The following is a 21,264-nucleotide window of genomic DNA, read 5'->3' as shown; positions in this document are numbered from 1 at the left end:
ATTGTATGCTCTTTTTGTGGACCCCTGCATGACGAATAAGATATTCCATTACTAAAATTGCAAAAACGTCTTTCATGGAGTTGTGAAATACACATCTGTCTCACATATTATGTGCCATTTGACTAAACTTAAGTCGTACGTAGATTTACCAATGGTATCATGTAGTCTGAGACGGTGAAATATCATTTCACCAATTCAATATTCAAAATATAGCCATGGTTATAGTATCAAATGAACTTTATAAAGCTGATCAACAGCTAATAGCTCATTATTTCATTTCAGAACATCTCTGCACCTCATTATAGCAGATTGGCTCTGTGGCGCAATGGATAGCGCATTGGACTTCTAGGTGAATGTAAAAAAGATATTCAAAGGTTGTGGGTTCGAATCCCACCAGAGTCAGTTTTATCCCTGTTATCCTGTTATCCCAAGTACCAATTCATTATTATATTCTCTGTATTTAGTACTAATACCGGCAACCATCTTAACCCCTTGCGTGCTGATGACAGAACGGTTCCGTCATCAGCTACGGGTGAGCTGTGCTGATGACGAAACCGTTCCGTCATGACTCCGCCCGCGCAAGGCGGAGTCAGCACAGGCGGAAAATACGCCCCGCACGCAAGGGGTTAAAAAACGTAGTGATAGTTGGGACACTTCCTAATGTTGATAATGTAATTTTGTGGGGTGCTGCCTCAGAGCCTGGATAGCTCAGTCGGTAGAGCATCAGACTTTTAATCTGAGGGCCCAGGGTTCAAGTCCCTGTTCAGGCGGCTTGGTTAAAGAAAATGTATATCAATTGCATACTCTTTTCAGGATCCAATGAATGGGAATTCCAATTACAGATGGTTCAAAAAAGTCTTGATCGAGTCCTTACATACCCATCTGTGCTCTACTTTCTTTGACAAGGGTTAAGAAGACTTACCCAAACTGTATCATGTAGTTTGACATGTTGATTATCTTTTATCCAATTCAATGTTCAAAATGTAAGCTAGTGTCCGATTAATTTGATAAAGTTGGTCAACAACTTATAGGTCATCTTTTTATTTGTGAATCTCTGATCACCTTGTTGAATCAGGTCGGATCTCTGGTGCAATGGATTGCGGCTTGGAGTCCTAGGCGAATGTAGCAAAAGCATTCAAACGCTAAGGGTTCGAACACCAACTGGGTCAATTTTATCCCTCCTCTATTTTATAACTAATTGAAACAGTAACCAGCAATCCTGCTTCTCCATCACCAGAAACATTTACCAAAATGGCAGTGAAAGAAAGTCTACTTAAACAGAGACTGTTTGCTTTGAAAATGTTGCATAGTCTATGCCCAAGAGGAAATTCCCAATGATACTGCTGAAAATGTAATTTAGGAGTTAGTAATAGTATTTGGCCCTTTATTAATTTCACAGTGTCATTTTAAACACGTGATTTCTATGTCATCCGAAAATGAGATAGTACAAATTTCCGGAGTTATAATGGATTACGTGTGCTGCTGAAATTTCAAATGCTTATAATATCAATTCATTATTAAACTCTAGAATATTGATTGCTAATATATGTAATTATATAAATATACAAAGTGTAGGTCAGTGTACGTCCACATTTGTTTAGCTGATTTTAAGGTAGAGTATAGCAGAGCCTGGATAGCTCAGTCGGTAGAGCATCAGACTTTTAATCTGAGGGTCCAGGGTTCAAGTCCCTGTTCAGGCGGTTGTTTCCTTTAAAGAAAAAGTACTCTAATTGTATGCTCTTTTTGTGGACCCCTGCATGACAAATAAGATATTCCATTACTAAAATTGCAAAAACGTCTTTCATGGAGTTGTGAAATACACATCTGTCTCACATATTATGTGCCATTTGACTAAACTTAAGTCGTACGTAGATTTACCAATGGTATCATGTAGTCTGAGACGGTGAATATCATTTCACCAATTCAATATTCAAAATATAGCCATGGTTATAGTATCAAATGAACTTTATAAAGCTGATCAACAGCTAATAGCTCATTATTTCATTTCAGAACATCTCTGCACCTCATTATAGCAGATTGGCTCTGTGGCGCAATGGATAGCGCATTGGACTTCTAGGTGAATGTAAAAAAGATATTCAAAGGTTGTGGGTTCGAATCCCACCAGAGTCAGTTTTATCCCTGTTATCCTGTTATCCCAAGTACCAATTCATTATTATATTTTCTGTATTTAGTACTAATACCGGCAACCATCTTAACCCCTTGCGTGCTGATGACAGAACGGTTCCGTCATCAGCTACGGGTGAGCTGTGCTGATGACGAAACCGTTCCGTCATGACTCCGCCCGCGCAAGGCGGAGTCAGCACAGGCGGAAAATACGCCCCGCACGCAAGGGGTTAAAAAACGTAGTGATAGTTGGGACACTTCCTAATGTTGATAATGTCATTTTGTGGGGTGCTGCCTCAGAGCCTGGATAGCTCAGTCGGTAGAGCATCAGACTTTTAATCTGAGGGCCCAGGGTTCAAGTCCCTGTTCAGGCGGCTTGGTTAAAGAAAATGTATATCAATTGCATACTCTTTTCAGGATCCAATGAATGGGAATTCCAATTACAGATGGTTCAAAAAAGTCTTGATCGAGTCCTTACATACCCATCTGTGCTCTACTTTCTTTGACAAGGGTTAAGAAGACTTACCCAAACTGTATCATGTAGTTTGACATGTTGATTATCTTTTATCCAATTCAATGTTCAAAATGTAAGCTAGTGTCCAATTAATTTGATAAAGTTGGTCAACAACTTATAGGTCATCTTTTTATTTGTGAATCTCTGATCACCTTGTTGAATCAGGTCGGATCTCTGGTGCAATGGATTGCGGCTTGGAGTCCTAGGCGAATGTAGCAAAAGCATTCAAACGCTAAGGGTTCGAACACCAACTGGGTCAATTTTATCCCTCCTCTATTTTATAACTAATTGAAACAGTAACCAGCAATCCTGCTTCTCCATCACCAGAAACATTTACCAAAATGGCAGTGAAAGAAAGTCTACTTAAACAGAGACTGTTTGCTTTGAAAATGTTGCATAGTCTATGCCCAAGAGGAAATTCCCAATGATACTGCTGAAAATGTAATTTAGGAGTTAGTAATAGTATTTGGCCCTTTATTAATTTCACAGTGTCATTTTAAACACGTGATTTCTATGTCATCCGAAAATGAGATAGTACAAATTTCCGGAGTTATAATGGATTACGTGTGCTGCTGAAATTTCAAATGCTTATAATATCAATTCATTATTAAACTCTAGAATATTGATTGCTAATATATGTAATTATATAAATATACAAAGTGTAGGTCAGTGTACGTCCACATTTGTTTAGCTGATTTTAAGGTAGAGTATAGCAGAGCCTGGATAGCTCAGTCGGTAGAGCATCAGACTTTTAATCTGAGGGTCCAGGGTTCAAGTCCCTGTTCAGGCGGTTGTTTCCTTTAAAGAAAAAGTACTCTAATTGTATGCTCTTTTTGTGGACCCCTGCATGACAAATAAGATATTCCATTACTAAAATTGCAAAAACGTCTTTCATGGAGTTGTGAAATACACATCTGTCTCACATATTATGTGCCATTTGACTAAACTTAAGTCGTACGTAGATTTACCAATGGTATCATGTAGTCTGAGACGGTGAATATCATTTCACCAATTCAATATTCAAAATATAGCCATGGTTATAGTATCAAATGAACTTTATAAAGCTGATCAACAGCTAATAGCTCATTATTTCATTTCAGAACATCTCTGTACCTCATTATAGCAGATTGGCTCTGTGGCGCAATGGATAGCACATTGGACTTCTAGGTGAATGTAAAAAAGATATTCAAAGGTTGTGGGTTCGAATCCCACCAGAGTCAGTTTTATCCCTGTTATCCTGTTATCCCAAGTACCAATTCATTATTATATTCTCTGTATTTAGTACTAATACCGGCAACCATCTTAACCCCTTGCGTGCTGATGACAGAACGGTTCCGTCATCAGCTACGGGTGAGCTGTGCTGATGACGAAACCGTTCCGTCATGACTCCGCCCGCGCAAGGCGGAGTCAGCACAGGCGGAAAATACGCCCCGCACGCAAGGGGTTAAAAAACGTAGTGATAGTTGGGACACTTCCTAATGTTGATAATGTCATTTTGTGGGGTGCTGCCTCAGAGCCTGGATAGCTCAGTCGGTAGAGCATCAGACTTTTAATCTGAGGGCCCAGGGTTCAAGTCCCTGTTCAGGCGGCTTGGTTAAAGAAAATGTATATCAATTGCATACTCTTTTCAGGATCCAATGAATGGGAATTCCAATTACAGATGGTTCAAAAAAGTCTTGATCGAGTCCTTACATACCCATCTGTGCTCTACTTTCTTTGACAAGGGTTAAGAAGACTTACCCAAACTGTATCATGTAGTTTGACATGTTGATTATCTTTTATCCAATTCAATGTTCAAAATGTAAGCTAGTGTCCGATTAATTTGATAAAGTTGGTCAACAACTTATAGGTCATCTTTTTATTTGTGAATCTCTGATCACCTTGTTGAATCAGGTCGGATCTCTGGTGCAATGGATTGCGGCTTGGAGTCCTAGGCGAATGTAGCAAAAGCATTCAAACGCTAAGGGTTCGAACACCAACTGGGTCAATTTTATCCCTCCTCTATTTTATAACTAATTGAAACAGTAACCAGCAATCCTGCTTCTCCATCACCAGAAACATTTACCAAAATGGCAGTGAAAGAAAGTCTACTTAAACAGAGACTGTTTGCTTTGAAAATGTTGCATAGTCTATGCCCAAGAGGAAATTCCCAATGATACTGCTGAAAATGTAATTTAGGAGTTAGTAATAGTATTTGGCCCTTTATTAATTTCACTGTGTCATTTTAAACACGTGATTTCTATGTCATCCGAAAATGAGATAGTACAAATTTCCGGAGTTATAATGGATTACGTGTGCTGCTGAAATTTCAAATGCTTATAATATCAATTCATTATTAAACTCTAGAATATTGATTGCTAATATATGTAATTATATAAATATACAAAGTGTAGGTCAGTGTACGTCCACATTTGTTTAGCTGATTTTAAGGTAGAGTATAGCAGAGCCTGGATAGCTCAGTCGGTAGAGCATCAGACTTTTAATCTGAGGGTCCAGGGTTCAAGTCCCTGTTCAGGCGGTTGTTTCCTTTAAAGAAAAAGTACTCTAATTGTATGCTCTTTTTGTGGACCCCTGCATGACAAATAAGATATTCCATTACTAAAATTGCAAAAACGTCTTTCATGGAGTTGTGAAATACACATCTGTCTCACATATTATGTGCCATTTGACTAAACTTAAGTCGTACGTAGATTTACCAATGGTATCATGTAGTCTGAGACGGTGAATATCATTTCACCAATTCAATATTCAAAATATAGCCATGGTTATAGTATCAAATGAACTTTATAAAGCTGATCAACAGCTAATAGCTCATTATTTCATTTCAGAACATCTCTGCACCTCATTATAGCAGATTGGCTCTGTGGCGCAATGGATAGCGCATTGGACTTCTAGGTGAATGTAAAAAAGATATTCAAAGGTTGTTGGTTCGAATCCCACCAGAGTCAGTTTTATCCCTGTTATCCTGTTATCCCAAGTACCAATTCATTATTATATTCTCTGTATTTAGTACTAATACCGGCAACCATCTTAACCCCTTGCGTGCTGATGACAGAACGGTTCCGTCATCAGCTACGGGTGAGCTGTGCTGATGACGAAACCGTTCCGTCATGACTCCGCCCGCGCAAGGCGGAGTCAGCACAGGCGGAAAATACGCCCCGCACGCAAGGGGTTAAAAAACGTAGTGATAGTTGGGACACTTCCTAATGTTGATAATGTCATTTTGTGGGGTGCTGCCTCAGAGCCTGGATAGCTCAGTCGGTAGAGCATCAGACTTTTAATCTGAGGGCCCAGGGTTCAAGTCCCTGTTCAGGCGGCTTGGTTAAAGAAAATGTATATCAATTGCATACTCTTTTCAGGATCCAATGAATGGGAATTCCAATTACAGATGGTTCAAAAAAGTCTTGATCGAGTCCTTACATACCCATCTGTGCTCTACTTTCTTTGACAAGGGTTAAGAAGACTTACCCAAACTGTATCATGTAGTTTGACATGTTGATTATCTTTTATCCAATTCAATGTTCAAAATGTAAGCTAGTGTCCGATTAATTTGATAAAGTTGGTCAACAACTTATAGGTCATCTTTTTATTTGTGAATCTCTGATCACCTTGTTGAATCAGGTCGGATCTCTGGTGCAATGGATTGCGGCTTGGAGTCCTAGGCGAATGTAGCAAAAGCATTCAAATGCTAAGGGTTCGAACACCAACTGGGTCAATTTTATCCCTCCTCTATTTTATAACTAATTGAAACAGTAACCAGCAATCCTGCTTCTCCATCACCAGAAACATTTACCAAAATGGCAGTGAAAGAAAGTCTACTTAAACAGAGACTGTTTGCTTTGAAAATGTTGCATAGTCTATGCCCAAGAGGAAATTCCCAATGATACTGCTGAAAATGTAATTTAGGAGTTAGTAATAGTATTTGGCCCTTTATTAATTTCACTGTGTCATTTTAAACACGTGATTTCTATGTCATCCGAAAATGAGATAGTACAAATTTTCGGAGTTATAATGGATTACGTGTGCTGCTGAAATTTCAAATGCTTATAATATCAATTCATTATTAAACTCTAGAATATTGATTGCTAATATATGTAATTATATAAATATACAAAGTGTAGGTCAGTGTACGTCCACATTTGTTTAGCTGATTTTAAGGTAGAGTATAGCAGAGCCTGGATAGCTCAGTCGGTAGAGCATCAGACTTTTAATCTGAGGGTCCAGGGTTCAAGTCCCTGTTCAGGCGGTTGTTTCCTTTAAAGAAAAAGTACTCTAATTGTATGCTCTTTTTGTGGACCCCTGCATGACAAATAAGATATTCCATTACTAAAATTGCAAAAACGTCTTTCATGGAGTTGTGAAATACACATCTGTCTCACATATTATGTGCCATTTGACTAAACTTAAGTCGTACGTAGATTTACCAATGGTATCATGTAGTCTGAGACGGTGAATATCATTTCACCAATTCAATATTCAAAATATAGCCATGGTTATAGTATCAAATGAACTTTATAAAGCTGATCAACAGCTAATAGCTCATTATTTCATTTCAGAACATCTCTGCACCTCATTATAGCAGATTGGCTCTGTGGCGCAATGGATAGCGCATTGGACTTCTAGGTGAATGTAAAAAAGATATTCAAAGGTTGTTGGTTCGAATCCCACCAGAGTCAGTTTTATCCCTGTTATCCTGTTATCCCAAGTACCAATTCATTATTATATTCTCTGTATTTAGTACTAATACCGGCAACCATCTTAACCCCTTGCGTGCTGATGACAGAACGGTTCCGTCATCAGCTACGGGTGAGCTGTGCTGATGACGAAACCGTTCCGTCATGACTCCGCCCGCGCAAGGCGGAGTCAGCACAGGCGGAAAATACGCCCCGCACGCAAGGGGTTAAAAAACGTAGTGATAGTTGGGACACTTCCTAATGTTGATAATGTCATTTTGTGGGGTGCTGCCTCAGAGCCTGGATAGCTCAGTCGGTAGAGCATCAGACTTTTAATCTGAGGGCCCAGGGTTCAAGTCCCTGTTCAGGCGGCTTGGTTAAAGAAAATGTATATCAATTGCATACTCTTTTCAGGATCCAATGAATGGGAATTCCAATTACAGATGGTTCAAAAAAGTCTTGATCGAGTCCTTACATACCCATCTGTGCTCTACTTTCTTTGACAAGGGTTAAGAAGACTTACCCAAACTGTATCATGTAGTTTGCCATGTTGATTATCTTTTATCCAATTCAATGTTCAAAATGTAAGCTAGTGTCCGATTAATTTGATAAAGTTGGTCAACAACTTATAGGTCATCTTTTTATTTGTGAATCTCTGATCACCTTGTTGAATCAGGTCGGATCTCTGGTGCAATGGATTGCGGCTTGGAGTCCTAGGCGAATGTAGCAAAAGCATTCAAACGCTAAGGGTTCGAACACCAACTGGGTCAATTTTATCCCTCCTCTATTTTATAACTAATTGAAACAGTAACCAGCAATCCTGCTTCTCCATCACCAGAAACATTTACCAAAATGGCAGTGAAAGAAAGTCTACTTAAACAGAGACTGTTTGCTTTGAAAATGTTGCATAGTCTATGCCCAAGAGGAAATTCCCAATGATACTGCTGAAAATGTAATTTAGGAGTTAGTAATAGTATTTGGCCCTTTATTAATTTCACTGTGTCATTTTAAACACGTGATTTCTATGTCATCCGAAAATGAGATAGTACAAATTTCCGGAGTTATAATGGATTACGTGTGCTGCTGAAATTTCAAATGCTTATAATATCAATTCATTATTAAACTCTAGAATATTGATTGCTAATATATGTAATTATATAAATATACAAAGTGTAGGTCAGTGTACGTCCACATTTGTTTAGCTGATTTTAAGGTAGAGTATAGCAGAGCCTGGATAGCTCAGTCGGTAGAGCATCAGACTTTTAATCTGAGGGTCCAGGGTTCAAGTCCCTGTTCAGGCGGTTGTTTCCTTTAAAGAAAAAGTACTCTAATTGTATGCTCTTTTTGTGGACCCCTGCATGACAAATAAGATATTCCATTACTAAAATTGCAAAAACGTCTTTCATGGAGTTGTGAAATACACATCTGTCTCACATATTATGTGCCATTTGACTAAACTTAAGTCGTACGTAGATTTACCAATGGTATCATGTAGTCTGAGACGGTGAATATCATTTCACCAATTCAATATTCAAAATATAGCCATGGTTATAGTATCAAATGAACTTTATAAAGCTGATCAACAGCTAATAGCTCATTATTTCATTTCAGAACATCTCTGCACCTCATTATAGCAGATTGGCTCTGTGGCGCAATGGATAGCGCATTGGACTTCTAGGTGAATGTAAAAAAGATATTCAAAGGTTGTTGGTTCGAATCCCACCAGAGTCAGTTTTATCCCTGTTATCCTGTTATCCCAAGTACCAATTCATTATTATATTCTCTGTATTGAGTACTAATACCGGCAACCATCTTAACCCCTTGCGTGCTGATGACAGAACGGTTCCGTCATCAGCTACGGGTGAGCTGTGCTGATGACGAAACCGTTCCGTCATGACTCCGCCCGCGCAAGGCGGAGTCAGCACAGGCGGAAAATACGCCCCGCACGCAAGGGGTTAAAAAACGTAGTGATAGTTGGGACACTTCCTAATGTTGATAATGTCATTTTGTGGGGTGCTGCCTCAGAGCCTGGATAGCTCAGTCGGTAGAGCATCAGACTTTTAATCTGAGGGCCCAGGGTTCAAGTCCCTGTTCAGGCGGCTTGGTTAAAGAAAATGTATATCAATTGCATACTCTTTTCAGGATCCAATGAATGGGAATTCCAATTACAGATGGTTCAAAAAAGTCTTGATCGAGTCCTTACATACCCATCTGTGCTCTACTTTCTTTGACAAGGGTTAAGAAGACTTACCCAAACTGTATCATGTAGTTTGCCATGTTGATTATCTTTTATCCAATTCAATGTTCAAAATGTAAGCTAGTGTCCGATTAATTTGATAAAGTTGGTCAACAACTTATAGGTCATCTTTTTATTTGTGAATCTCTGATCACCTTGTTGAATCAGGTCGGATCTCTGGTGCAATGGATTGCGGCTTGGAGTCCTAGGCGAATGTAGCAAAAGCATTCAAACGCTAAGGGTTCGAACACCAACTGGGTCAATTTTATCCCTCCTCTATTTTATAACTAATTGAAACAGTAACCAGCAATCCTGCTTCTCCATCACCAGAAACATTTACCAAAATGGCAGTGAAAGAAAGTCTACTTAAACAGAGACTGTTTGCTTTGAAAATGTTGCATAGTCTATGCCCAAGAGGAAATTCCCAATGATACTGCTGAAAATGTAATTTAGGAGTTAGTAATAGTATTTGGCCCTTTATTAATTTCACTGTGTCATTTTAAACACGTGATTTCTATGTCATCCGAAAATGAGATAGTACAAATTTCCGGAGTTATAATGGATTACGTGTGCTGCTGAAATTTCAAATGCTTATAATATCAATTCATTATTAAACTCTAGAATATTGATTGCTAATATATGTAATTATATAAATATACAAAGTGTAGGTCAGTGTACGTCCACATTTGTTTAGCTGATTTTAAGGTAGAGTATAGCAGAGCCTGGATAGCTCAGTCGGTAGAGCATCAGACTTTTAATCTGAGGGTCCAGGGTTCAAGTCCCTGTTCAGGCGGTTGTTTCCTTTAAAGAAAAAGTACTCTAATTGTATGCTCTTTTTGTGGACCCCTGCATGACAAATAAGATATTCCATTACTAAAATTGCAAAAACGTCTTTCATGGAGTTGTGAAATACACATCTGTCTCACATATTATGTGCCATTTGACTAAACTTAAGTTGTACGTAGATTTACCAATGGTATCATGTAGTCTGAGACGGTGAATATCATTTCACCAATTCAATATTCAAAATATAGCCATGGTTATAGTATCAAATGAACTTTATAAAGCTGATCAACAGCTAATAGCTCATTATTTCATTTCAGAACATCTCTGCACCTCATTATAGCAGATTGGCTCTGTGGCGCAATGGATAGCGCATTTGACTTCTAGCTGAATGTAAAAAAGATATTCAAAGGTTGTGGGTTCAAATCCCACCAGAGTCAGTTTTATCCCTGTTATCCTGTTATCCCAGGTACCAATTCATTATTATATTCTCTGTATTTAGTACTAATACCGGCAACCATCTTAACCCCTTGCGTGCTGATGACAGAACGGTTCCGTCATCAGCTACGGGTGAGCTGTGCTGATGACGAAACCGTTCAGTCATGACTCCGCCCGCGCAAGGCGGAGTCAGCACAGGCGGAAAATACGCCCCGCACGCAAGGGGTTAAAAAACGTAGTGATAGTTGGGACACTTCCTAATGTTGATAATGTCATTTTGTGGGGTGCTGCCTCAGAGCCTGGATAGCTCAGTCGGTAGAGCATCAGACTTTTAATCTGAGGGCCCAGGGTTCAAGTCCCTGTTCAGGCGGCTTGGTTAAAGAAAATGTATATCAATTGCATACTCTTTTCAGGATCCAATGAATGGGAATTCCAATTACAGATGGTTCAAAAAAGTCTTGATCGAGTCCTTACATACCCATCTGTGCTCTACTTTCTTTGACAAGGGTTAAGAAGACTTACCCAAACTGTATCATGTAGTTTGACATGTTGATTATCTTTTATCCAATTCAATGTTCAAAATGTAAGCTAGTGTCCGATTAATTTGATAAAGTTGGTCAACAACTTATAGGTCATCTTTTTATTTGTGAATCTCTGATCACCTTGTTGAATCAGGTCGGATCTCTGGTGCAATGGATTGCGGCTTGGAGTCCTAGGCGAATGTAGCAAAAGCATTCAAACGCTAAGGGTTCGAACACCAACTGGGTCAATTTTATCCCTCCTCTATTTTATAACTAATTGAAACAGTAACCAGCAATCCTGCTTCTCCATCACCAGAAACATTTACCAAAATGGCAGTGAAAGAAAGTCTACTTAAACAGAGACTGTTTGCTTTGAAAATGTTGCATAGTCTATGCCCAAGAGGAAATTCCCAATGATACTGCTGAAAATGTAATTTAGGAGTTAGTAATAGTATTTGGCCCTTTATTAATTTCACTGTGTCATTTTAAACACGTGATTTCTATGTCATCCGAAAATGAGATAGTACAAATTTCCGGAGTTATAATGGATTACGTGTGCTGCTGAAATTTCAAATGCTTATAATATCAATTCATTATTAAACTCTAGAATATTGATTGCTAATATATGTAATTATATAAATATACAAAGTGTAGGTCAGTGTACGTCCACATTTGTTTAGCTGATTTTAAGGTAGAGTATAGCAGAGCCTGGATAGCTCAGTCGGTAGAGCATCAGACTTTTAATCTGAGGGTCCAGGGTTCAAGTCCCTGTTCAGGCGGTTGTTTCCTTTAAAGAAAAAGTACTCTAATTGTATGCTCTTTTTGTGGACCCCTGCATGACGAATAAGATATTCCATTACTAAAATTGCAAAAACGTCTTTCATGGAGTTGTGAAATACACATCTGTCTCACATATTATGTGCCATTTGACTAAACTTAAGTCGTACGTAGATTTACCAATGGTATCATGTAGTCTGAGACGGTGAATATCATTTCACCAATTCAATATTCAAAATATAGCCATGGTTATAGTATCAAATGAACTTTATAAAGCTGATCAACAGCTAATAGCTCATTATTTCATTTCAGAACATCTCTGCACCTCATTATAGCAGATTGGCTCTGTGGCGCAATGGATAGCGCATTGGACTTCTAGGTGAATGTAAAAAAGATATTCAAAGGTTGTTGGTTCGAATCCCACCAGAGTCAGTTTTATCCCTGTTATCCTGTTATCCCAAGTACCAATTCATTATTATATTCTCTGTATTTAGTACTAATACCGGCAACCATCTTAACCCCTTGCGTGCTGATGACAGAACGGTTCCGTCATCAGCTACGGGTGAGCTGTGCTGATGACGAAACCGTTCCGTCATGACTCCGCCCGCGCAAGGCGGAGTCAGCACAGGCGGCAAATACGCCCCGCACGCAAGGGGTTAAAAAACATAGTGATAGTTGGGACACTTCCTAATGTTGATAATGTCATTTTGTGGGGTGCTGCCTCAGAGCCTGGATAGCTCAGTCGGTAGAGCATCAGACTTTTAATCTGAGGGCCCAGGGTTCAAGTCCCTGTTCAGGCGGCTTGGTTAAAGAAAATGTATATCAATTGCATACTTTTTTCAGGATCCAATGAATGGGAATTCCAATTACAGATGGTTCAAAAAAGTCTTGATCGAGTCCATACATACCCATCTGTGCTCTACTTTCTTTGACAAGGGTTAAGAAGACTTACCCAAACTGTATCATGTAGTTTGACATGTTGATTATCTTTTATCCAATTCAATGTTCAAAATGTAAGCTAGTGTCCGATTAATTTGATAAAGTTGGTCAACAACTTATAGTTCATCTTTTTATTTGTGAATCTCTGATCACCTTGTTGAATCAGGTCGGATCTCTGGTGCAATGGATTGCGGCTTGGAGTCCTAGGCGAATGTAGCAAAAGCATTCAAACGCTAAGGGTTCGAACACCAACTGGGTCAATTTTATCCCTCCTCTATTTTATAACTAATTGAAACAGTAACCAGCAATCCTGCTTCTCCATCACCAGAAACATTTACCAAAATGGCAGTGAAAGAAAGTCTACTTAAACAGAGACTGTTTGCTTTGAAAATGTTGCATAGTCTATGCCCAAGAGGAAATTCCCAATGATACTGCTGAAAATGTAATTTAGGAGTTAGTAATAGTATTTGGCCCTTTATTAATTTCACTGTGTCATTTTAAACACGTGATTTCTATGTCATCCGAAAATGAGATAGTACAAATTTCCGGAGTTATAATGGATTACGTGTGCTGCTGAAATTTCAAATGCTTATAATATCAATTCATTATTAAACTCTAGAATATTGATTGCTAATATATGTAATTATATAAATATACAAAGTGTAGGTCAGTGTACGTCCACATTTGTTTAGCTGATTTTAAGGTAGAGTATAGCAGAGCCTGGATAGCTCAGTCGGTAGAGCATCAGACTTTTAATCTGAGGGTCCAGGGTTCAAGTCCCTGTTCAGGCGGTTGTTTCCTTTAAAGAAAAAGTACTCTAATTGTATGCTCTTTTTGTGGACCCCTGCATGACAAATAAGATATTCCATTACTAAAATTGCAAAAACGTCTTTCATGGAGTTGTGAAATACACATCTGTCTCACATATTATGTGCCATTTGACTAAACTTAAGTTGTACGTAGATTTACCAATGGTATCATGTAGTCTGAGACGGTGAATATCATTTCACCAATTCAATATTCAAAATATAGCCATGGTTATAGTATCAAATGAACTTTATAAAGCTGATCAACAGCTAATAGCTCATTATTTCATTTCAGAACATCTCTGCACCTCATTATAGCAGATTGGCTCTGTGGCGCAATGGATAGCGCATTTGACTTCTAGCTGAATGTAAAAAAGATATTCAAAGGTTGTGGGTTCAAATCCCACCAGAGTCAGTTTTATCCCTGTTATCCTGTTATCCCAGGTACCAATTCATTATTATATTCTCTGTATTTAGTACTAATACCGGCAACCATCTTAACCCCTTGCGTGCTGATGACAGAACGGTTCCGTCATCAGCTACGGGTGAGCTGTGCTGATGACGAAACCGTTCAGTCATGACTCCGCCCGCGCAAGGCGGAGTCAGCACAGGCGGAAAATACGCCCCGCACGCAAGGGGTTAAAAAACGTAGTGATAGTTGGGACACTTCCTAATGTTGATAATGTCATTTTGTGGGGTGCTGCCTCAGAGCCTGGATAGCTCAGTCGGTAGAGCATCAGACTTTTAATCTGAGGGCCCAGGGTTCAAGTCCCTGTTCAGGCGGCTTGGTTAAAGAAAATGTATATCAATTGCATACTCTTTTCAGGATCCAATGAATGGGAATTCCAATTACAGATGGTTCAAAAAAGTCTTGATCGAGTCCTTACATACCCATCTGTGCTCTACTTTCTTTGACAAGGGTTAAGAAGACTTACCCAAACTGTATCATGTAGTTTGACATGTTGATTATCTTTTATCCAATTCAATGTTCAAAATGTAAGCTAGTGTCCGATTAATTTGATAAAGTTGGTCAACAACTTATAGGTCATCTTTTTATTTGTGAATCTCTGATCACCTTGTTGAATCAGGTCGGATCTCTGGTGCAATGGATTGCGGCTTGGAGTCCTAGGCGAATGTAGCAAAAGCATTCAAACGCTAAGGGTTCGAACACCAACTGGGTCAATTTTATCCCTCCTCTATTTTATAACTAATTGAAACAGTAACCAGCAATCCTGCTTCTCCATCACCAGAAACATTTACCAAAATGGCAGTGAAAGAAAGTCTACTTAAACAGAGACTGTTTGCTTTGAAAATGTTGCATAGTCTATGCCCAAGAGGAAATTCCCAATGATACTGCTGAAAATGTAATTTAGGAGTTAGTAATAGTATTTGGCCCTTTATTAATTTCACTGTGTCATTTTAAACACGTGATTTCTATGTCATCCGAAAATGAGATAGTACAAATTTCCGGAGTTATAATGGATTACGTGTGCTGCTGAAATTTCAAATGCTTATAATATCAATTCATTATTAAACTCTAGAATATTGATTGCTAATATATGTAATTATATAAATATACAAAGTGTAGGTCAGTGTACGTCCACATTTGTTTAGCTGATTTTAAGGTAGAGTATAGCAGAGCCTGGATAGCTCAGTCGGTAGAGCATCAGACTTTTAATTTGAGGGTCCAGGGTTCAAGTCCCTGTTCAGGCGGTTGTTTCCTTTAAAGAAAAAGTACTCTAATTGTATGCTCTTTTTGTGGACCCCTGCATGACGAATAAGATATTCCATTACTAAAATTGCAAAAACGTCTTTCATGGAGTTGTGAAATACACATCTGTCTCACATATTATGTGCCATTTGACTAAACTTAAGTCGTACGTAGATTTACCAATGGTATCATGTAGTCTGAGACGGTGAATATCATTTCACCAATTCAATATTCAAAATATAGCCATGGTTATAGTATCAAATGAACTTTATAAAGCTGATCAACAGCTAATAGCTCATTATTTCATTTCAGAACATCTCTGCACCTCATTATAGCAGATTGGCTCTGTGGCGCAATGGATAGCGCATTGGACTTCTAGGTGAATGTAAAAAAGATATTCAAAGGTTGTTGGTTCGAATCCCACCAGAGTCAGTTTTATCCCTGTTATCCTGTTATCCCAAGTACCAATTCATTATTATATTCTCTGTATTTAGTACTAATACCGGCAACCATCTTAACCCCTTGCGTGCTGATGACAGAACGGTTCCGTCATCAGCTACGGGTGAGCTGTGCTGATGACGAAACCGTTCCGTCATGACTCCGCCCGCGCAAGGCGGAGTCAGCACAGGCGGCAAATACGCCCCGCACGCAAGGGGTTAAAAAACATAGTGATAGTTGGGACACTTCCTAATGTTGATAATGTCATTTTGTGGGGTGCTGCCTCAGAGCCTGGATAGCTCAGTCGGTAGAGCATCAGACTTTTAATCTGAGGGCCCAGGGTTCAAGTCCCTGTTCAGGCGGCTTGGTTAAAGAAAATGTATATCAATTGCATACTTTTTTCAGGATCCAATGAATGGGAATTCCAATTACAGATGGTTCAAAAAAGTCTTGATCGAGTCCATACATACCCATCTGTGCTCTACTTTCTTTGACAAGGGTTAAGAAGACTTACCCAAACTGTATCATGTAGTTTGACATGTTGATTATCTTTTATCCAATTCAATGTTCAAAATGTAAGCTAGTGTCCGATTAATTTGATAAAGTTGGTCAACAACTTATAGTTCATCTTTTTATTTGTGAATCTCTGATCACCTTGTTGAATCAGGTCGGATCTCTGGTGCAATGGATTGCGGCTTGGAGTCCTAGGCGAATGTAGCAAAAGCATTCAAACGCTAAGGGTTCGAACACCAACTGGGTCAATTTTATCCCTCCTCTATTTTATAACTAATTGAAACAGTAACCAGCAATCCTGCTTCTCCATCACCAGAAACATTTACCAAAATGGCAGTGAAAGAAAGTCTACTTAAACAGAGACTGTTTGCTTTGAAAATGTTGCATAGTCTATGCCCAAGAGGAAATTCCCAATGATACTGCTGAAAATGTAATTTAGGAGTTAGTAATAGTATTTGGCCCTTTATTAATTTCACTGTGTCATTTTAAACACGTGATTTCTATGTCATCCGAAAATGAGATAGTACAAATTTCCGGAGTTATAATGGATTACGTGTGCTGCTGAAATTTCAAATGCTTATAATATCAATTCATTATTAAACTCTAGAATATTGATTGCTAGTATATGTAATTATATAAATATACAAAGTGTAGGTCAGTGTACGTCCACATTTGTTTAGCTGATTTTAAGGTAGAGTATAGCAGAGCCTGGATAGCTCAGTCGGTAGAGCATCAGACTTTTAATCTGAGGGTCCAGGGTTCAAGTCCCTGTTCAGGCGGTTGTTTCCTTTAAAGAAAAAATACTCTAATTGTATGCTCTTTTTGTGGACCCCTGCATGACAAATAAGATATTCCATTACTAAAATTGCAAAAACGTCTTTCATGGAGTTGTGAAATACACATCTGTCTCACATATTATGTGCCATTTGACTAAACTTAAGTCGTACGTAGATTTACCAATGGTATCATGTAGTCTGAGACAGTGAATATCATTTCACCAATTCAATATTCAAAATATAGCCATGGTTATAGTATCAAATGAACTTTATAAAGCTGATCAACAGCTAATAGCTCATTATTTCATTTCAGAACATCTCTGCACCCCATTATAGCAGATTGGCTCTGTGGCGCAATGGATAGCGCATTGGACTTCTAGGTGAATGTAAAAAAGATATTCAAAGGTTGTTGGTTCGAATCCCACCAGAGTCAGTTTTATCCCTGTTATCCTGTTATCCCAAGTACCAATTCATTATTATATTCTCTGTATTTAGTACTAATACCGGCAACCATCTTAACCCCTTGCGTGCTGATGACAGAACGGTTCCGTCATCAGCTACGGGTGAGCTGTGCTGATGACGAAACCGTTCCGTCATGACTCCGCCCGCGCAAGGCGGAGTCAGCACAGGCGGCAAATACGCCCCGCACGCAAGGGGTTAAAAAACATAGTGATAGTTGGGACACTTGCTAATGTTGATAATGTCATTTTGTGGGTTGCTGCCTCAGAGCCTGGATAGCTCAGTCGGTAGAGAATCAGACTTTTAATCTGAGGGCCCAGGGTTCAAGTCCCTGTTCAGGTGGCTTGGTTAAAGAAAATGTATATCAATTGCATACTCTTTTCAGGATCCAATGAATGGGAATTCCAATTACAGATGGTTCAAAAAAGTCTTGATCGAGTCCTTACATACCCATCTGTGCTCTACTTTCTTTGACAAGGGTTAAGAAGACTTACCCAAACTGTATCATGTAGTTTGACATGTTGATTATCTTTTATCCAATTCAATGTTCAAAATGTAAGCTAGTGTCCGATTAATTTGATAAAGTTGGTCAACAACTTATAGGTCATCTTTTTATTTGTGAATCTCTGATCACCTTGTTGAATCAGGTCGGATCTCTGGTGCAATGGATTGCGGCTTGGAGTCCTAGGCGAATGTAGCAAAAGCATTCAAACGCTAAGGGTTCGAACACCAACTGGGTCAATTTTATCCCTCCTCTATTTTATAACTAATTGAAACAGTAACCAGCAATCCTGCTTCTCCATCACCAGAAACATTTACCAAAATGGCAGTGAAAGAAAGTCTACTTAAACAGAGACTGTTTGCTTTGAAAATGTTGCATAGTCTATGCCCAAGAGGAAATTCCCAATGATACTGCTGAAAATGTAATTTAGGAGTTAGTAATAGTATTTGGCCCTTTATTAATTTCACAGTGTCATTTTAAACACGTGATTTCTATGTCATCCGAAAATGAGATAGTACAAATTTCCGGAGTTATAATGGATTACGTGTGCTGCTGAAATTTCAAATGCTTAAAATATCAATTCATTATTAAACTCTAGAATATTGATTGCTAATATATGTAATTATTAAATATACAAAGTGTAGGTCAGTGTACGTCCACATTTGTTTAGCTGATTTTAAGGTAGAGTATAGCAGAGCCTGGATAGCTCAGTCGGTAGAGCATCAGACTTTTAATCTGAGGGTCCAGGGTTCAAGTCCCTGTTCAGGCGGTTGTTTCCTTTAAAGAAAAAGTACTCTAATTGTATGCTCTTTTTGTGGACCCCTGCATGACGAATAAGATATTCCATTACTAAAATTGCAAAAACGTCTTACATGGAGTTGTGAAATACACATCTGTCTCACATATTATGTGCCATTTGACTAAACTTAAGTCGTACGTAGATTTACCAATGGTATCATGTAGTCTGAGACGGTGAATATCATTTCACCAATTCAATATTCAAAATATAGCCGAGGCAAGATGGCGGCCGTGGTGAAGGCTGTGTGAACAGCCCTATCCCTTGCTCCGAGCACCCTGGAGTAGAAGGAGGAGACCTTTGCGTTCTGACCGACTACAGTGAGCGCCGCATGCTGGAGAAAAACTCTTACCGGCGCTTCTTTTGAAAGTGCACATACTTGAACTGAGTGGCCCTGGTCCAGCTCCGGTGATTTCTTCATGATCCGTGTAGCCGTGTTTGATTTTATCAGAGGCGGTGCATCCAGCTGAAGATCTTCGTTTTCCTACGGCTTAGCTGCCGCAGCTGCTCCGAATGCTGGCTGACCTTTTCCGTATTCAGCGGCGTGCCCCGCTGTGGCGTGTAACGGTGTATCTGCTCTGGGCTCAGAGCAGCGTGTATCCCGGACGCGGGGGGTCCCGCAAAAAGAAGATGCAGCCTCAAGTTCTGGCTCAAGCTCCGGCTGGAACTCGCAGTCATAAACCGAATGAAGAAGATGAAAATACTGCAGGAGGTAACAGTGATGGCAGTGGCGTCAATGTGGAGAAAGAAACAATTACTTCCAGTAAGACTCCCGGTAAGACTGTATCCAGAGTGGGGAAAAATACACAGAAGGGGAGTGCTCAACTTCCCCAGCCTGCTGAAAAGCCGGCGGGCACAGGGGGGAAAGGCATCATCTCTTTGACACTTCCTGAGTTTTTTGAGAAACAAACAGTAAAAATGAGAAAAAATGAGAAAGCCTTACAGCCTAAAGACACTGAGTTATTGATAAACCAGGCTCTGGATAGCGCGAACTGTTGCTCTATGGGAGATGGAGTCCTGGAAACTTTGGGAGATACACAGGATATGCAGGAGATTGGTCAAGAATCAGGCCCCTCATTAGTGTCTGAAACTATTTCGAGAGTAGAAATGTTACCCCCCCAGGAACTGCCGGAAAATTTTTACTCTCTATCTGATTTTTCTACAGATGAGAGTACGAATATTAGTAAAGACTGGGGTGATTGCAGTAACGAGAGTAGTTCAGTAGAGGGGGAGCTCAGCGGCAGCCCAGTTACTCCGAATGCTTCTGCTTCTACGGTCAGAAGACGGAAAAAGAGGGGCTCTCAACGGGTTGTAAATAAGGAGAGTGAATCTAATTTACTGGAGTTGGCTGAAGGTGTTTTTTCTAAAGCAAATCCTCAGGAAAAAAACAGTGCATCTAAAACCCTCGAGGGCATTGATCAGGCTGCTAATGCTAATGCTATAGTCGAGGATGGACCTCTTAATGACAATTCTAAGGAAATCACTCTAATAACTATTTATAACACTATGATGAGTCATAGGGCCGAAAGCAAAGCAGAGAATCAGCGCACTCAGGCGACGTGCTCAAAGGTAAAAAATGCAGTTCGCAGAGCTATCAAATTGTGCACAGAGACAGCTGATAGAGTCACTGAGGCAGAGGCGAGGATATCTGCTCTCGAGGATGAGACTATAGTGCAAAAGCAAGAGGTCGCTAACATTAAAGCCCACAGAGATGATATTTCTGATAAGCTGGCAAGTTTGGAGAACCAGGCCCGTAGAAATAATTTACGGTTTTTGGGTGTGCCCGAGAAAAAAGAAGGGGCTGATGTCAGGGGTTTCATCATTGGGTTACTAAAGGATGCCTTTCCTGAACTGACGACTTGGGACTGGTCCAAGGAAGTGCAGCGTGCACATAGATTTCCTTTTGTAATTAGGAAACCACGACAAGGTCAAGAAGAATATCCTAGGGCCATTCTGGTTTCCTTTAATAATTTTCTTGCCAGGGAAGCAATTTTTTCATTAGCAAGACCGGATAAAAAAGCCGAAGGCATGAACTGTCAATTTTTCGTGAGACCTGATTATTGTCAGGCCACTGTGTCCCAACGATGGCAACTGCGCCAACTTATTCCAGACTTCCAGAAGAAGGGAGTCACAGTGTTTCTGCAAAATCCGGCTAAATTGAAGACTATATTTAAGGGACAGATGAAATTCTTCTTTTCAGAAGTTAAAGCTAAGGAATATTTGGACACTCTATGATGCTCTAGGACATAATGCATATT

The 21,264-nt window shown here is 39.4% G+C and overlaps 31 non-coding genes across 31 annotated transcripts; all 31 read left to right on the top strand.

Annotated features, from left to right (window-relative positions):
- The first annotated feature begins 311 nt into the window (after positions 1–311).
- On the top strand, positions 312–402 carry TRNAR-UCU (transfer RNA arginine (anticodon UCU)). The gene is given in 2 exon segments: positions 312–348; positions 367–402. It is a non-coding gene; the product is annotated as a tRNA-Arg (tRNA).
- A 295-nt stretch (positions 403–697) lies between these two features.
- TRNAK-UUU (transfer RNA lysine (anticodon UUU)) lies at positions 698–770 on the top strand. Its single transcript has one exon. It is a non-coding gene; the product is annotated as a tRNA-Lys (tRNA).
- An 857-nt stretch (positions 771–1,627) lies between these two features.
- On the top strand, positions 1,628–1,700 carry TRNAK-UUU (transfer RNA lysine (anticodon UUU)). The gene has a single exon. It is a non-coding gene; the product is annotated as a tRNA-Lys (tRNA).
- A 339-nt stretch (positions 1,701–2,039) lies between these two features.
- TRNAR-UCU (transfer RNA arginine (anticodon UCU)) lies at positions 2,040–2,130 on the top strand. Its single transcript is given in 2 exon segments — positions 2,040–2,076; positions 2,095–2,130. It is a non-coding gene; the product is annotated as a tRNA-Arg (tRNA).
- Positions 2,131–2,425: 295 nt separating this feature from the next.
- On the top strand, positions 2,426–2,498 carry TRNAK-UUU (transfer RNA lysine (anticodon UUU)). The gene has a single exon. It is a non-coding gene; the product is annotated as a tRNA-Lys (tRNA).
- Positions 2,499–3,355: 857 nt separating this feature from the next.
- TRNAK-UUU (transfer RNA lysine (anticodon UUU)) lies at positions 3,356–3,428 on the top strand. The gene has a single exon. It is a non-coding gene; the product is annotated as a tRNA-Lys (tRNA).
- A 339-nt stretch (positions 3,429–3,767) lies between these two features.
- Positions 3,768–3,858, top strand: TRNAR-UCU (transfer RNA arginine (anticodon UCU)). The gene is given in 2 exon segments: positions 3,768–3,804; positions 3,823–3,858. It is a non-coding gene; the product is annotated as a tRNA-Arg (tRNA).
- A 295-nt stretch (positions 3,859–4,153) lies between these two features.
- On the top strand, positions 4,154–4,226 carry TRNAK-UUU (transfer RNA lysine (anticodon UUU)). Its single transcript has one exon. It is a non-coding gene; the product is annotated as a tRNA-Lys (tRNA).
- An 857-nt stretch (positions 4,227–5,083) lies between these two features.
- TRNAK-UUU (transfer RNA lysine (anticodon UUU)) lies at positions 5,084–5,156 on the top strand. Its single transcript has one exon. It is a non-coding gene; the product is annotated as a tRNA-Lys (tRNA).
- A 339-nt stretch (positions 5,157–5,495) lies between these two features.
- Positions 5,496–5,586, top strand: TRNAR-UCU (transfer RNA arginine (anticodon UCU)). Its single transcript is given in 2 exon segments — positions 5,496–5,532; positions 5,551–5,586. It is a non-coding gene; the product is annotated as a tRNA-Arg (tRNA).
- A 295-nt stretch (positions 5,587–5,881) lies between these two features.
- Positions 5,882–5,954, top strand: TRNAK-UUU (transfer RNA lysine (anticodon UUU)). The gene has a single exon. It is a non-coding gene; the product is annotated as a tRNA-Lys (tRNA).
- An 857-nt stretch (positions 5,955–6,811) lies between these two features.
- TRNAK-UUU (transfer RNA lysine (anticodon UUU)) lies at positions 6,812–6,884 on the top strand. The gene has a single exon. It is a non-coding gene; the product is annotated as a tRNA-Lys (tRNA).
- A 339-nt stretch (positions 6,885–7,223) lies between these two features.
- TRNAR-UCU (transfer RNA arginine (anticodon UCU)) lies at positions 7,224–7,314 on the top strand. Its single transcript is given in 2 exon segments — positions 7,224–7,260; positions 7,279–7,314. It is a non-coding gene; the product is annotated as a tRNA-Arg (tRNA).
- Positions 7,315–7,609: 295 nt separating this feature from the next.
- TRNAK-UUU (transfer RNA lysine (anticodon UUU)) lies at positions 7,610–7,682 on the top strand. Its single transcript has one exon. It is a non-coding gene; the product is annotated as a tRNA-Lys (tRNA).
- Positions 7,683–8,539: 857 nt separating this feature from the next.
- On the top strand, positions 8,540–8,612 carry TRNAK-UUU (transfer RNA lysine (anticodon UUU)). The gene has a single exon. It is a non-coding gene; the product is annotated as a tRNA-Lys (tRNA).
- Positions 8,613–8,951: 339 nt separating this feature from the next.
- TRNAR-UCU (transfer RNA arginine (anticodon UCU)) lies at positions 8,952–9,042 on the top strand. The gene is given in 2 exon segments: positions 8,952–8,988; positions 9,007–9,042. It is a non-coding gene; the product is annotated as a tRNA-Arg (tRNA).
- A 295-nt stretch (positions 9,043–9,337) lies between these two features.
- TRNAK-UUU (transfer RNA lysine (anticodon UUU)) lies at positions 9,338–9,410 on the top strand. The gene has a single exon. It is a non-coding gene; the product is annotated as a tRNA-Lys (tRNA).
- An 857-nt stretch (positions 9,411–10,267) lies between these two features.
- Positions 10,268–10,340, top strand: TRNAK-UUU (transfer RNA lysine (anticodon UUU)). Its single transcript has one exon. It is a non-coding gene; the product is annotated as a tRNA-Lys (tRNA).
- Positions 10,341–10,679: 339 nt separating this feature from the next.
- Positions 10,680–10,770, top strand: TRNAR-UCU (transfer RNA arginine (anticodon UCU)). Its single transcript is given in 2 exon segments — positions 10,680–10,716; positions 10,736–10,770. It is a non-coding gene; the product is annotated as a tRNA-Arg (tRNA).
- Positions 10,771–11,065: 295 nt separating this feature from the next.
- TRNAK-UUU (transfer RNA lysine (anticodon UUU)) lies at positions 11,066–11,138 on the top strand. Its single transcript has one exon. It is a non-coding gene; the product is annotated as a tRNA-Lys (tRNA).
- Positions 11,139–11,995: 857 nt separating this feature from the next.
- Positions 11,996–12,068, top strand: TRNAK-UUU (transfer RNA lysine (anticodon UUU)). Its single transcript has one exon. It is a non-coding gene; the product is annotated as a tRNA-Lys (tRNA).
- A 339-nt stretch (positions 12,069–12,407) lies between these two features.
- On the top strand, positions 12,408–12,498 carry TRNAR-UCU (transfer RNA arginine (anticodon UCU)). The gene is given in 2 exon segments: positions 12,408–12,444; positions 12,463–12,498. It is a non-coding gene; the product is annotated as a tRNA-Arg (tRNA).
- Positions 12,499–12,793: 295 nt separating this feature from the next.
- TRNAK-UUU (transfer RNA lysine (anticodon UUU)) lies at positions 12,794–12,866 on the top strand. The gene has a single exon. It is a non-coding gene; the product is annotated as a tRNA-Lys (tRNA).
- An 857-nt stretch (positions 12,867–13,723) lies between these two features.
- TRNAK-UUU (transfer RNA lysine (anticodon UUU)) lies at positions 13,724–13,796 on the top strand. Its single transcript has one exon. It is a non-coding gene; the product is annotated as a tRNA-Lys (tRNA).
- Positions 13,797–14,135: 339 nt separating this feature from the next.
- Positions 14,136–14,226, top strand: TRNAR-UCU (transfer RNA arginine (anticodon UCU)). The gene is given in 2 exon segments: positions 14,136–14,172; positions 14,192–14,226. It is a non-coding gene; the product is annotated as a tRNA-Arg (tRNA).
- Positions 14,227–14,521: 295 nt separating this feature from the next.
- Positions 14,522–14,594, top strand: TRNAK-UUU (transfer RNA lysine (anticodon UUU)). Its single transcript has one exon. It is a non-coding gene; the product is annotated as a tRNA-Lys (tRNA).
- A 1,269-nt stretch (positions 14,595–15,863) lies between these two features.
- TRNAR-UCU (transfer RNA arginine (anticodon UCU)) lies at positions 15,864–15,954 on the top strand. Its single transcript is given in 2 exon segments — positions 15,864–15,900; positions 15,919–15,954. It is a non-coding gene; the product is annotated as a tRNA-Arg (tRNA).
- A 295-nt stretch (positions 15,955–16,249) lies between these two features.
- TRNAK-UUU (transfer RNA lysine (anticodon UUU)) lies at positions 16,250–16,322 on the top strand. Its single transcript has one exon. It is a non-coding gene; the product is annotated as a tRNA-Lys (tRNA).
- Positions 16,323–17,179: 857 nt separating this feature from the next.
- TRNAK-UUU (transfer RNA lysine (anticodon UUU)) lies at positions 17,180–17,252 on the top strand. The gene has a single exon. It is a non-coding gene; the product is annotated as a tRNA-Lys (tRNA).
- Positions 17,253–17,591: 339 nt separating this feature from the next.
- Positions 17,592–17,682, top strand: TRNAR-UCU (transfer RNA arginine (anticodon UCU)). Its single transcript is given in 2 exon segments — positions 17,592–17,628; positions 17,647–17,682. It is a non-coding gene; the product is annotated as a tRNA-Arg (tRNA).
- Positions 17,683–18,906: 1,224 nt separating this feature from the next.
- On the top strand, positions 18,907–18,979 carry TRNAK-UUU (transfer RNA lysine (anticodon UUU)). Its single transcript has one exon. It is a non-coding gene; the product is annotated as a tRNA-Lys (tRNA).
- The last annotated feature ends 2,285 nt before the right edge of the window (positions 18,980–21,264 follow it).

This window comes from Lissotriton vulgaris, chromosome 1_2 (genome assembly GCF_964263255.1).
Source record: "Lissotriton vulgaris chromosome 1_2, aLisVul1.2, whole genome shotgun sequence".
Classification (NCBI taxonomy): Eukaryota; Metazoa; Chordata; class Amphibia; order Caudata; family Salamandridae; genus Lissotriton; species Lissotriton vulgaris.
Note: the sequence above shows the minus strand (reverse complement) of the source record. Positions and strands in the feature narration are given on the sequence as shown.